We start from the raw sequence: 15256 nt of genomic DNA, 5'->3' as shown, positions 1-15256 counted from the left end.
ATACACATGGGCTAAGGATAGGAATAAAGTGTCTGACTGGTGGGTTGACATGAATGTTGGGAATTAATTGGGGAAGTCTTCCTGGAAGAGGTGGGATTTGGGGACGGTTTTGAAACGGGGAGAGCTGTGCTCTGGCAAGTTTGGGAAGGATGGGAATTTCACGCTGGGGAACAGCATGAGCGTGGTATAGTTAGAAAGTGAGATTGGAAGGAGCCAAGTGTGCAAGCTAGAAAGCAGCCAATTGATAGAGCTGATTTGAATGATGGGAAGAGCTAGTGGGGAGCCCTGGAGCTGACTGTGAAGAGTTTTTGCTTGATGCAGAGGGTATTTTTTTTATGGGATTTGTTAGCCATTGGAGAGATGCAGCATTAGGCTTCTACTACCATGCTGAAAAGCTCAGGGGCTTTTCACTGCAGGACGTTTTAGCGCTTAGCGACTGTATAAGCAGCAAGGTAGTTTGAAAGAGTTAATGCTCCTCCTAAAGTGCCAGGCTTACGAGCAGAGGGTAAACTTAGGCATTCAGAGGACCAGATTCTGTGAATTAGGAGAAGCAATTCTGTAGTTGGGGTTGGAGCAAAGAGGCATACTGGAAAAAGTCATTAGGCTGATTTCACAAAATCTAGCCTCTGAGTTTAAGAGAATCGAGTGCCAAAGAATGTGATTTCCCAACTGCATCTGCTAATTGGTTGGCTAATGTTTCTCTATGGCTTCGGAAACAGCCCCTGGAACCATCACTGCCATTAAGATTCAGCCCTTCCATTCACCTGACCAGTACTGAGAACTCCTCCAAGGTTCCCAGCTGTGAAATAGCTGCCATAGCTATTCACTCAGCTCTGCCAGAATGTATGTCTTCACCAGGCTGTTGGGGAATTAGAGAACGTTCAACTGACAATGTGGTTCTGTCTGGGTACAGCATGATGGAGCATGCTCTAGTCACTAGCACAGGCCCGGGAGTCAGAAAGTCATGGGTTCTAATTCCGGCTCCGCCACTTGTCTGCTGTGTAGCCTTGGGCAAGACACTTCACTTCTCTGTGCCTCAGTTACCTCATCTGTAAAATGGGGATTGAGACTGTGAGCCCCACGTGGGACAGCCCCACATCCAACCTGATTTGCTCGTATCCTCCCCAGCACTTAGCACAGTGCCTGGCGCATAGTAAGTGTTTAACAAATACCACAATTATCATTATTATTATTCGAAGAAGAAATGGCTTCCAGATGCTTGCAACGTCAGGCACTACACCGTCCTTAAGCTGTCCAGCATACTGTGATATTCACTCTGCCCTGAAGTTAGTGTAAAAGTAATTGTTTTAAGGGGATACAGGATTTTCCTTTCACTTAGTACTTAATAAATAACTGTGGTATTTGCTAAGCACTTACTACGTACCAAGCACTGGGGTAGATACAAGATATCGGGTTGGACACAGTCCCTGTCCTACATGGGGCTTGCAGTCTAAGAAACAGACTTAAATAAAATTACTACTGCTACGATGCCTTGTTTGGTTATAAATTATGCAGATACCTTGCATTCGCCCCAAGGAAAGATTTCATTCATATGCATGGGGTAAGAAGGCCACAGTTATGTTCTATATCAACAAACTATATTATTATAATTGACGGATATCGAGTTTGGGGAGCGAGCGCTAGAAACGTGGACAGGGTGCTTGAGTCTGCCTGCCACAAGTTAAATTTCTAAACAGTATTTTACAGTGGAAATTACTATTTCTGACACAAATCTGTCTTTAAATCTTTGACTGCCAATTACTTTTCTGGACACCTGAGGCCAAACCATTTTGGGTGGTCTGAGTCTGATGGCAGTGGGCCCCCGGGTTTGAATTGGCCTGAGAAGACTAGTTCAGATTACTGTTCTCTACGAGCCCCATGCGGTCTTAGATTAAACTAGTCCTCTAAACCCCCGGAACAACAACCTGAATCCACTGAAGGGGCCGCAGATGAAAGTATTTTTTTAGGACCAGGGGGTCTTTTGGAGCTGGTACAGACATTTGGAGCTACTGTCAAGAATTGGAGCTCATTGTGGGTAGGGAACGTATTTGCCAACTGTTATATTGTAGTCTCCCAAGCACTTAGCACAGCGCTCTGCACACAATAAGTTTCAATAAATATGATTGACTGACTGATGTGGACTTCGCCCCAGTGGAACCTTAGGCCGGCTAAGATCTAGTGGACCATATTTGGTTAGTACTAGGGCAGACTTAACGTAAGGATCCAAGTTTGCACACCAGCAAAGCTCAATTCTCTTTAGTTGTCGAGGATCTGTTAAATGTTCAGGAGATATTTTCAATTCATTAGATGATCTGAGAGTGCACCTCTGTGTAGTCTACTGGGCTGATAAAATGAGAAGTAAAGGGATTTGTTTTTCAAAGTACAGTAGTCATATTTTAATCACAATATTGTAACTTCAGGAAAGTGTGTAATAGGAGTAATAGTAGTTGTTAAGTACCCACTGGGTGCAGCGCATTGTACTAAGTGCTAAAATTAGCGTGGTAGAGCATGCTGCATTGTTTATAGAATGCCAGGGACTATTTTACAGGGGACTGCCAAACTTATGTAGAAGGCATTAAAATTATTGGAGTTTGCACAGATGTGCTTCACTAGTGTGGGAAGAGCCAGAGAGGGAAAAAAAATTAGCGTGTTTCCAGTCCTGTCATTGACTTTCTCTGTGACCTTGGCCAAGTTGCTTGGACTTAGTTTCCTTATCTCATAAATGAAAGTAACAAAGCATTTCCTTTACATAAGTGGAGGGAGGGAAGAGGAAGAGAGAGAGAGAAAAGGGAGAGGGAAAGGAAAGAGAGGGAGGGGAGCTTTTTCATAACCCACATGGTTTTCCCAGATCCTCATGTAATAATAATAATAATGGTATTTGTTAAGCACTTACTATGTGCCAAGCACTGTTCTAAGCACTGGGGTAGATACAATTTAATCAGGTTGGACACAGTCCCTGTCCCACATTGGGCTCACACTCTTAATCCCCATTTTTTACAGATGAGGTATCTGAGGCACAGAGAAATTAAGTGACTTGCCCAAGATCACACAGCAGATACATGGCAGAGGTGGGATTAGAACCCAGGTCCTCTGACTCCCAGGTCTGTGCTCTTCCATTAGGCCACGCTGCCTTCAAAAGTTTAGCCTATTGAGGAATACAGATCACCCACTGGACTAAGGAATAATAATAATTATGGAATTTGTTTAGCACTTACTATGTGGCAGGCACTGTACTAGGTGCTGGGTGGATACAAGCAATTCAAATTGGACACAGTCCCTGTGCCACTCAGGGCTCACAGTCTCAATCCCCATTTTACAGATGAGTTAACTGAGGTTCAGAGAAGTGAAGTGACTTGCCTAAAGTCACCCAGCAGACGTGGTGGATCCGGGATTAGAACCCATGTCCTTCTGACTCCCATACCCATAATCCATCCACTATGCCATGCTGCATCTTATGTGATTGATTCTCCCTAATTTTCCGAGTGGGGTTCAACCTAATTAGCCCATCTTGCTAAACTGCTAAGAGAGGCTTGCAAGCCTATTAGCTAAATTATTTTTCCTTTGTGGCTTCCCTCCTCCAAATTCCAACCCAAGAGGTTCAGGCAGCATCAGCCTGACTTTAGGATAGCAGTGAGCCATACAGCATTCAGCTCACTATTTCTGGGCCAATCATTAGTATTTATTGAGGGCCCATCTTGTGCAGAACCCTGTACTGAGCACATGGATGGTTTAAGGCTACTCATCCCAGGGATCATGCAAACTGACACCTTCCTCTTTATTAGAGCAGTAGGGACTCTCTTAATAAGAAACTCAACCAAGCCACTCGGGGGGGCAGAGAAAAAAATCTGAAAAGTCCCCAAGATCCATTTTCTCCTTCTGTCAGTGTACCAGGGAATTTTATTAAACATTACTCATCTCTCAGCCTTTGTCTTTGTGTCTCCCCCACAGCCAGACAGTGATCTTGTTGTGGGCAGGGATCGTCTCTTTTATTGAGTGCTTACTGTATGCAGAGCACTGTACTAAGCACTTGCAAGAGTACAATCCAACAGAGTTGAGTGACAAGATGAGAAGTGCACACAGTATTCCAGGTTTGGGTTGCCGTGGCTTTTTATATTGGTGAAACTGCTTTAGGTTTTTATTTTCAAAAGCCTTCCTGACAGGGTTGTCAGCCATCCATAAATTCATGTCAGAAAATACTGAAGCAGCTGTGCCCGCCTCAGCTGCCACCAAAAGGGCTGGAGCAGGGGTACACATAAATCTGCCACCATAATCTTTATGGATATTGAAATATTTTTATGGGTTTTACAGCTTCAACCAATTTGAGCTTATTCTTACCAACTGAATTTACATTTGGGTGGCATCCTGTTCCCTCTAGACTCTAAACTCTTTTTTTTTACTGTATTTGTTAAGCACTTAGTATGTGCCAGGCGCTGTACCAAGCACTGGGGTAGATAAAGTTAATCACGTTTGACACAGTCCCTATCTCACACAGGGCTCACAGTCTTAATCCCCATTTTATAGATGAGGCCCAGAGAAGTTAAATGACTTGCCTAAGGTCACTTAGCAGACAAGTAGCAGAGTCAGGATGAGAACCCAGGTGCTTCTGACTCTCAGGCCTGTGTTCTATCCACTAAACCTGTGGGCAGGGAACATGTCTACTAACTCTATTGTATTATGTTCTCCCAAGTGCTTAGTACAGTGTTCTGACCACAGTAAGTGCTAGGTAAATATCACTGATTATTTTATTCTCTGATTCTGTTGATCCATATGTGGCAAAATGGTAAAGGCTATTAAGGATGTGGTATTTAGCAAGGTGGGGAAGAGGTGTTCTTTTTTCACTGATGAGCCCTGAATCGTACCCCTGCAAAAGAGACATGGATTTGGAGGAGGGGGGAGAGAGAAGTGGAATTGAATATTGTCCGCAACCCAGTTTAATGATCTGTCAATGGTGTTTCATTAATTCTCTTCAAGGGCAAAGACAAACTCTCCTTTAGCTGCCTCAGAAAAGAAGTCACCAGAGTTTAAGAAAGCAGAGTCACAAAAAAGGGAGGTTGAAAACTGCTCCCATTTTGTCTTATATAAAAAGGTATTTATGCTTCACAGACCGATTCGCCTTGGGTGTCAGAGGCCAAATAGCCCCACTGGGGACTCAGCGAAACCCCACCTTAACTAACTCACACAAACCTGGAGCTTATTTCTTGCCATCAGCTGTAGACTGAAAACTAATAACCCCATTCTATAGCATTGCAGGAGAACACAATGTGTGGCCTCAAAGTTATTCAACTGAAAAAGTGAACCACACCACAGGACAAATAACTGGGATCATTCACTAATCAGAGTGGGAAAGAAAATGTTATTGAATATGGGGAGCTTGACCAGGTTTTGTTTCACAGCATAAGTAGGGCTGAATGCCAGTAGACATTTCAGAAGTTTAGAAGGCTTAGAAACATAGAATAAGAGCAGCTGGAAAGGCTCCAAAAAGGTCATCGAGTCCATCCCTCTGCTACCGGGTTAGGATTGCACCTACCGTAGGTCCTCGTTACATGGGGTGAAGTGAGTGGTGGTCCCGCAGGGCTTGGTGCCACGGGAATGAAGTCATGAGCTTTACCCTTACAGCTTTTTGGACAGGAAGGGCAGCTGTAACTGCCCCATTCCGTCCCTTAGAGACACAGAGGGGCAGGAGATGGAGCCACCATTTTGGCCCTGCTGGCAGACATTCCCCTCCCCACCCCCAACCCCCAACCCAGCCCCGGGACCTCTGGGACTCCAGCCATCCTCAGCAGATTGTGGGGCTGAGTTGGAGGCTCATCTTTCCCACGGCCCTTGTATTTGTGAGGATAAGCCGTTCTGGAACCTTGGCACACCTTCTCTGCCCAGCTCTGCCACTTACCTTCATTCGTAAGCAGGGATGGCACTGAGAATGGGCCAGCTGAGCAGAAGCTGCAGCTGAAACACAGACCGCAGTCAAATATGAGCCATGGCAGCTCCAGCCCAGCTGGTCTCTCCTTGGTGCCATTGCTGCTTACTGACAATGGCAGTGGGAGGGAGCCAGCCTTGAGTGGAGAAAGAGAGCAACAGCTAGATGACCCTGTGGCCTGTCCCTCAGCCTGATGATAAGTCAGTCAGTCAATCATTTATTGAGCGCTTACTGTATGCAGAGCACTGTACTAAGCACTTGGGAGAGTACAATACAGCAAAACACATTCCCTGCCCAGAGTAAGCTTACAGTCTAGAGGGGCAAACTGGCCTAGGTGCCAGAGAGGAGGAAATGACAATGCACCAGGGAGAGTAAATTAATGAATCAGTGGTATTTATTGAGCACGTACTCTATGCAAAGCATTGTACTAAGTGCTTGAGAGAGTACAACACAACAGAGTTGGAAGATACGTTCCCTGCCCACCACAGGCTTACAATCTCGATGGGGAATCGGACATTAATATAAATGAATAATTTACAGATACGTACTTAAGTGCTGAGGGGCTGAGTGTCGGGCGAATAAAGGGTATTCGTCAAGTGCAAGAATGATCCAGAAGGGAGAGAGGGTAGAGAAAATGAGGGCTTAATCAGGGAAGGCCTCTTGGAGGGATGGATGTTGAAAATAAAAATACCCAGCATGGAGGTGCCTGATGCCATCTGATCCATCAGAGGCATCTGATCCATACCCAGATGGGGATAAACCATCTGAAACCTTGACTGTTCAATATAGAACTGGATGACTGGCCACTATATAATAATCATAATAACTGTGGTAGTTGTAAAGTGCTTACTATGTGCCAGGCACTGTACTAACAGTCGGGGTGGGTACAAGAAAATTGGGTTGGACAGAGCCCCTGTCTTTTCATGGGGCTCACAGTCTCAATTGCCATTTTACAGATGAGGTAACTGAGGTCCAGAGAAGTGAAGTGATTTGCCCAAGGCCACACAGCAGACAAGTGGTGGAGCTGGGATTCATTCATTCATTCAATAGTATTTATTGAGCGCTTACTATGTGCAGAGCACTGTACTAAGCGCTTGGGATGAACAAGTCGGCAACAGATAGAGACAGTCCCTGCCGTTTGACGGGCTTACAGTCTAATTGGACGGGCTTACAGTCTAATCGGACGGGCTTACAGTCTAATCGGACGGGCTTACAGTCTAATCGGATTAGAACCCATGACCTTCTGACTCCCAGGCTCGTGCTCTATCCACTACACCATGTAAATCCATCTCTGCTCTGTTTTTTTATCTACTGAAAGGTAATTGAAAAGATGTTTGAAATGACAGAATAAAATTGTTTCCAGATTTGTTCATAAATGTGTGTCTATAGCCATTTGAATGTGATCTCAAAACTCTCTATAAGTGTACGTAGACAGGCAGTTCCCACTAGCACCATTTCAGCTACATTTTCTGTAGGGTGTTCTTAAGGGCACAGAAGCTGTAGTTAGAGTGTTGTAATGGTTGTTGTAATGGCATTTCTTAAGCAGGCAAGTGAAGTGGAGAGGTGAAGGAATTTATCATGATATTTCAGGCAAAAAGTAGTATTAATGGGGAAAATGGTATTTTAGGCCAGTGGCATCCCAATTTGGCCCTTTAATTTAGTCGCAATCTCTGAAAAATTGCTCAACATTGCTTCACTGTGCCTGTTTTTCTCCAGGAAAATTCAGTCACCGAACCAGGAATAGAATGCAGAATTGTCCAACTTGCACTTCAGCACATATGCCTACAATTAGAAGACTCCCGATTTTCCAATTTTGTAACCTAATAAACAATTTGTAAGCTAACATTCTTTCATTATTCACAGGAGTTCCGAAGTCAGTGAAAGGGACTTTGGCTTCCTCAGGAAGAAATATACACAAATGCCACTGCTTTGTAGTAATATATGAATTGTTCTTTGTAGCTGTTTGGCATCTTTGTGAATGGGAGGAGTTAGAAAATACACGTGAAAAGTTAAGGAAATCTTTAGCCAGGCACCAAACTGTATTGAACAATTGATTTTTCTATCTGCTTTCTACATTTTAGTAAGCACATCACTTCAGAAATGTAACTGTTTGTTACACTGGCCTAAGGCACTCCATCAGCTCTCCCTCCTACTTCCACTCCCTTTTCTCCCACCCACTTGTTTCCTCTCAAGCTAACCTACTCACCGTGCCTCGTTCTAATCTCTCCCACCTCTGACCCCTTACTAACACCTTTCCCTCAGCCTTCCCTCCCGCTTCAAATCTGACAGACCATAACTGCCCCCATCTTCAAAGCCCTTGTGGAATCAAATCTCCTCCAGGAAGCCTTCCTTGATTAATTTCTCTTTCCCCCCAAGTTAGAAGGCTCCAGCTACTCCTTCAGCACTTCAGTACTTCCTACCACCTTTAGCACTTTGATCCATATTGACATATATGCCCTGTCATTTAAGCATTAACTCATGTACTATCTATTCTTCTTCCTCCTTTCTGTATTTACTTTAGTGTTTGTCGCCACTCCAGGATCTTAAGATACGTAACGACAAGGGATCAAGTCTACTAATGGTATTGTTTTCTCACTCAAGCCCAAATGTTTAGTGCAGTTCTCTGTAGGTGCTCAGTAAATACTATGTCGACTTTTTTTTTCCAAAAGTTCATACTAACCCATTTACCAACATAACCAGAAAACCTATGGGGAGTGTTTCAGAATAATGACCACAACCTCATCTTTATATTTTTACACTTATACAATTACTTTTCATTCATTAAGAAATCCATTATCTTCAGATTTTATACATTTCAGGCACGCTCGTTATGTTTTATAATAAACATTTTAGAACTTGTCTTTTAACGTATGACAAATGAAGTACCAAAAACTTACCCACCCACTATTTGCATTGCAGCCTGTCTGACCTTTGAAACCCAGATGTTACAAGTGTAGTAATGAAATTTTTGTTTCTTACTATTTACCAGACCTAACTGGTGATGTGCCTTGGGCACATGGTTATTTGCAAGGCTGAACTACAGTATGTAAATCAGGGGTGTAAATTATCTCCCAACAGTTCCGACAGTGGACCGGGAGGTGTGGGCCTTTGCCCTTGACTTTGCTCATGCCCTTCTCTTCCCTTCCCTTCCTCTGGGACTTTTTTTAAAAAAAGCTACTGCGGCATGTCTAACGAGGTTAGGTGATTTTTTTTGGCCATCTCCCCCCACTTCCTGCCAGTGGGAACCATGGATGTCCACCTCACTATCTGTCCACCTTAGACGCTTCGTTTCCTATGGATGAAGGGATTTAAGCTATTTATTAGCTACAAGCACTAACATTTAGTTTATGTTCTTGTTGGTCTCCATTTCCCCCCAGGTTATTATTAAAGTACACCAGCAACAGGAAAACCACTAGCCTCCCCCAACCCTCTCAGGTGCTTGTGGACAAACCCTTTTCCTTGAATCAGCTTTAAAAATCCCCCATCACTTTGGCCTGCTGCCATACCAGGCACTAAAGACCACTTGCTCTGTTGTTGCAAGCACTTAGTACAGTGCTGTGCACACAGCAAGTGTTCAATAAATACCATCGATTGATTGATTGATGGTAGGATTGCTTATTGCTCTCTAGAAGCAGCACAGAAGCATTTCGGTGCTGACTCTGTTTTGTTTCCAAATACAGAGTTGCAAGGCTAAGTCAGTTACATTCTGATTATCCTTAAGAAATTTGGTATTTTTATTTATATTTTTTATGTTTTGTTTGGTTTGAGACATTTGCGTGGTGGCATGTGTTTGCACACATTCTCTTTCCAGATACGTGGGACCTAAAAGTAGATATTAGCCTGACTTCTCTAGACATTTGAAGTAAAAACACATTCAACTGGCCTGAAATATCTGGACATTTCAGACCAAAGTAGATTTTGAGGGCTTGGATTAGCCAAGTAATTTGCATGCATGGACACAACCCAAAGGAAAGAGTAGTAGAGTACTGGGCTAGAAAGAAGGTGACCTAATATTTTTGTTCTGCTTCTGTCCCTGATCCATTTTGAGTTTGCTCCAAAGCACTACACTTTCCCCATTTGTAAAATTGTGATAATGCTTAAAGCTTCAGAATTAGGATTCACTTCTAAGGGTGAGCAGTCATCCAGTTTATACTAGACAGTCCACTTGTCAGCTGGTTTATCCCACATCTGGTGCAGATATGGCACCAGATGGCTTTATGCCTGGTATTTTTATTTTCAGCCCCCAGCCTCCACGCATCTCGATTCCTGCCTCTGACTCTGATTTCTATCGCTCAGAAATGTTGTCTGTGTTCAATGGGAGGCAAATGGGAGGGGAATTCAGGGATCTCTAGAGCAGAAAGGGTCAGAGGTCAGGTATGCCCCGAGATAAACATTCAGGATTTGGGTGAACTCAGCCAACTTCTACAAAGAAACACATGCGAAGCCATTACGTTACACTGCATGCCCAGCAGAATGCTTGGAGTGCCATATGTGTCTCCATGTGTGATATATTTGAGGGTCTTCAATGGCCACCCTATCTATTTCACAAGGGAGTTGTGAAACATGATCAGTTGCCTGAAGATAACTTTGAGCTCTTCAAAAGAAGAGTACTTTATCAGTACAAGGTAATGTCGTCAGGATACGTGTTCAGAAAATATTGTGAGAGATTAATTGGGAGCCAAATAAATGCGAGGTAAAAAATAATTCTAACTATGACTTGACATCAGGCCAGGATTTCACTTTTGAGTTTCCCTATTGTCTTCTTTGCGTAGCAGTCTTATCACCGTGGTGGAGATAATGCAAAGATGAAGGGTACAGAGCCAAGAAGCAGCGTGGCCTAGCGGATAGAGCACAGGTCTGGAAGTCAGATGGAACTTGGTTCTAATACTGGCTCTGCCACTTGTCTGCTGTGGGGTCTTGAGCAAGTCATTCACTTCACTGGGCCTCAGTTACCTCATCTGTAAAATGGGAATTAAGACAGAGCCCCAGGTGACACATGGACCATGTCCAATCTGCTTAGCTGCATCTAACCCAGAGCTTAGAACAGTGCCTGTTACATAGTAAGTGCTTCACAAATACCATTAAAAAAATAAATACACATACACACACTCTCTCTCTGTGTTCTCTTGGGGCTGAAGTCACATCAAATATAGCTGGTGTTTACATAGCACATTTCTTCCAAGTAGCTCACCCCACTTTTGACTGAACTATTTTATTTACATATGCAGCTTTCTGAAAGGACAAAAAAAAGAGTATAATCATTTCATCAGCCCATGGTCTGATTCTATTTTATGTCATATTATCTGAAAGTAAAGCAATATAAATATATTGGAGACAGGGTAAGAGGGATTTATAACTGTTTAAATTGAAGTGTGTCTGTGATCTAATCCATTGGGATATACTGGCTACAAGTAATTTAGGCCTTGCCCCATACTTGCTTTAATGTAATTCACCTATGGGGGCAATGCATGATTGAAAAGGCCAATGTGGGACGCCCCCTCCCCACCGTCCCCACCCCCCGTCTCAACCGCATCGTCCACATGAAATGGCTGTCTCTGGTTAGCCTTCCCTAACTAATCTCTCATCTCCCCACCCTATTTTCCCTCCCGACCTGTCACCTCTGTGCTTGAGTCCTTACGTCCAAGCATTTAGATACTCATCCCAGCCCCATCCACAGCACTTACGTAAGTAGATGTTTAAATAAATTACAGGTAAGGGGAAGCTACCCAGTTTAAGCTCTTTCCCCTGCTACAGTATAAATAATAATAATGGTATTGGTTAAGCACCTACTATGGGCCTTCAAGCACTGTTCTAAGTGCTGGCTCTGTTCTAAGAGCTGAACTCTTTGAGGGTAGGACTACTTACTCTATTGTACTCTCCCAAGTATTCTGCACACAGTAAGCACCTAAATACCACTGATTGATTGTGCTGCCGTGTTTGATCTTTTCAGTACGAAGTGTTTAGACTGTGCTTAGTCCTTAGACTGTGAGCCCTATGTGGGACAGGGATTGGAAGCTTGTTGTGCACAGGGACTGTGTCATTTATCTTGTATATTCATTCATTCAATCGTATTTATTGAGTGCTTACTTTGTGCAGAACACTGTACTAAGTGCTTACTGTTTTGTACTGTGTGCTCTGCATACAGTAAGCACTCAATAAATATGAATGACTTATAGGGACTGTATCCAACTTGATTATCTTGTATCTACCACAGTGCTTAATACAGCATTTGAGACATAGCTCCTTAGCTGGTTGTGGGCAGGAAACATATCTACCAACTCTGTTATAGTGCACTCTCCCAAACACTTAGTACAGTGCTCTGCACACAGTAAGCGCTCAATAAATGTAGTTGATTGATTGTGGACAGGGATCATGTCTACCAATTCTACTGCATTGTCCTCTCCCAAACTCTCAGTACAATGCTCTGCACAATGCTCTGCACACAGTAAGCACTCAATAAATATCACTGATTAAGTGCTGTTTTTGCTTTCTCTCTCAATCCTTATGAAACTTCTGCTCAAAAAGAGAAGGCATATGATATCGTTCTTCTGAAAAAATAATTTCTCTCACTATTTTGTTAAATACATGAAGTGTAAATGCTAGGTGACTCTCTTTAAGAAGACTACATGGAAGGGAGATTCAGATGACATGGTCAAAAAATATTTTGGCTTAAATTCAGAAAAACACATTTGGCTTCCCAAGCAAAACCTAACAGCTGACCCTGAGCCCGCCCTGATCTGCCAATAATATGTCACATCCTTTCCTGGATGTTCTCAGATATCGACCCAAACCCTGCCTATGTTGGAAGAGTTTTAGAAGGGCCATAGGGAACATAGAACTAAAATATGATACTTTAAAGGTTTTGGAAATCGGTGAGACTCTGGCAAAGTTATTCCTGCTACGGAATAAGAAGAAGCAACTTGGGTTTGGAAATGGTATTTGATTGATTAGTCTTCCACTTTGCTTGCTTTCCCTGTAAAGTACACACAGTGTTCTATTTCAGTTTTGCTTTTGATTTTTGTTTTGTGAAGTGAGATAGGGCTTTTAGTGTCGCCCCAATGGTTTAATTGGTTTTGCTTTTACATTCTTTCCGTCAATAGCCAGGGCTTTAAAAGGATATTATTCGTACTACAGAGCAGCAGAACCTGTCTTTTTTATTTTTATGGTATTTGTTAAGTCTTCTCTTACTGCCTGCCTTTCAGATCCATCTGCATTTCTATTCCTTCATCTGCAGAATGCACATCATAATATCTGTCACCAAAAAATGTTTGTAGCACTCTTTGAATGCTATAATATGACTCTTTCTCTCTAGGTTGAAAATGTACTTGTCTTGATTTTATGTCTGATAAATGTTCAGATTAAGTTGTGTTATCTGAAAATATTACTACTTTTATACCTTAACATGCTTTGATCTTCCATTTATGGGATCAAAATTACTCCATACTTTCATTTACTTTTCAGATTGGTTCATATAACTTTAGGTGAATGAAGAAAATACTTAATGTTGAGCATATTCCATATTAACTACTCAAGCGAGGTTTCTATATTGGAAGAAATGGGGTCAGAACAAATATGACCAACACAGAGTTCAATTAGTCAATCAATCATATTTACTGAGTACATCCTGTTCTTACAGACTGTACTAAGTGCTTGGGAGAGCACAATATAACAGAGTTGGTAGTCACATTCCCTGCCCTAAAGGAGCTACAGTCTAGACAAGAATTGTTTTTTCTTGAGAGCCACGAACTATGTCTAATTCACCATTCTACCTTTCCCTAGTGCTTTGGACAAAGGAAGCACCCAATAAATGGCAGAAATGATAATAATAGTAACAATAATAAATATTTCTCTTGTAATTTGTCCAATTTACCTTTTCAGATACGTGTAGGTTTTACATCTTAGTAGTAGTAGTAATCCGATTAGCTTGTATCCACCCCAGCGCTTAGTACAGTGCATAGCACATAGTAAGCGCTTAACAAATGCCACAAAGAAATAATAATAGTGGGAGTAGTAGCAGTATTTATTGAGCACCCACTGGGGGCAGTGTACTGTACTTACTCTGGGGAAAGTACAACAGAAGCATGAGACATGTTCAATCAATCAGTGGTATTTATTGAGTGCTTACTGTGTGCAGAGCACTGTATTACACACTTGGGAGAGTACAATATAGCACAATCCCTGCCCACAATGAGCTTGCACTGTATGTTAGGAGACAGGCATAAAAATATTTACAAATAGAATCAGTATTTCACCATTCAATTGATTGTACATTTATACACAAGTGCTTAGGAAGAGCACAGTTAAATACCTAAGTGATAGAAGTGGCTGCTGGGCTGATATGACTTGGGAGATTAACTGGGGAAGGCTTGTTGGAGGAGGTGGGATTTTAGGAGGGCTTTAAACACGGGAAGAGCTGTGGCCTGTCAAATTTGGAGGGAGGGGATATTCCAGGCCGAGGAGTAACGTGAATGAGGGACCGGAGTTGGGAAAGTAAAGAGTGGGTACAATTAGAAGGTTAGCTTGGGTGGAATGACCAGAGGAAGCTGGGAACTAGTAGGCAAAGAGAGTTGATGTGTAGGATGGGAAATGCTGGTGGAAAGCCGTGAAGTCAATCGTAAGATGTCTTTGCTTGATGCAGAGGGAGATGGGAAGCCAGTGGAGGCTATTGAGAACTGAAGAATTGCTTGCTGAGGAATGTCTCGAGAAGATGATCTTCGTTCATTCAATTGTATTTACTGAGCGCTTACTGTGTGCACAGCACTGTATTAAGCGCTTGGAAGAGTACAATATAACAATAAACAGACACATTCCCTGCCCACAATGAGCTTACAGTTTAGAGATCTGTACGGCAGCCTGTAGTACAGGTTAGAGGAGGGAGAGACTAGAGTAAGAGAGGTCAGTGAGGAAGCCTTGGTAGGACAAGACCCTGGCTCAGTGTGGTAGCGGTTTACAAGGTGAGGATTGGGTGGATCTGGGAAGGGTGTAGGAAGAATAGGCAGGATTTAGCAATGGATTGAAAGTGAGAGTTGAAAGACAGTGAGGAGTCAGGGAAGACTCCAAGGTTGTAGACTTTTGGAAAGAGTGTATGGTGGTGTTATTGACCGAAATAGGAAAGTTGGGAGGAGGAAGAGAGGATTTAGGAGAGAAGATAATTCAATTTTGGTCATGTTAGGTTTGAGGGACCAGTGGAACATCCAAGTGGAGATATCCCAGAGACAAGAGGAGGTGTGGGATTGTAGGTTAGATGAGACATCAGGGCCGGGGAGGTAGATCTGAGAGTCAGCCACATAGAGGTGGTAGCTAAAGCCACGTGAGTGAGTGAAGTCCCTGAGAGAGGGA

The 15256-nt window shown here is 42.9% G+C and overlaps 1 protein-coding gene across 4 annotated transcripts in view; it reads left to right on the top strand.

The window, feature by feature from the left end:
- The window catches only part of DOCK8 (dedicator of cytokinesis 8), a 194247-nt gene that overhangs the window by 33903 nt on the left and 145088 nt on the right, over window positions 1-15256 (top strand). The gene's annotated exons all lie outside the window — the stretch shown is intronic.

This window comes from Ornithorhynchus anatinus, chromosome X5 (assembly GCF_004115215.2).
Source record: "Ornithorhynchus anatinus isolate Pmale09 chromosome X5, mOrnAna1.pri.v4, whole genome shotgun sequence".
NCBI classification, from domain to species: Eukaryota; Metazoa; Chordata; class Mammalia; order Monotremata; family Ornithorhynchidae; genus Ornithorhynchus; species Ornithorhynchus anatinus.
This window is presented reverse-complemented; position numbering and strand designations above follow the sequence as displayed.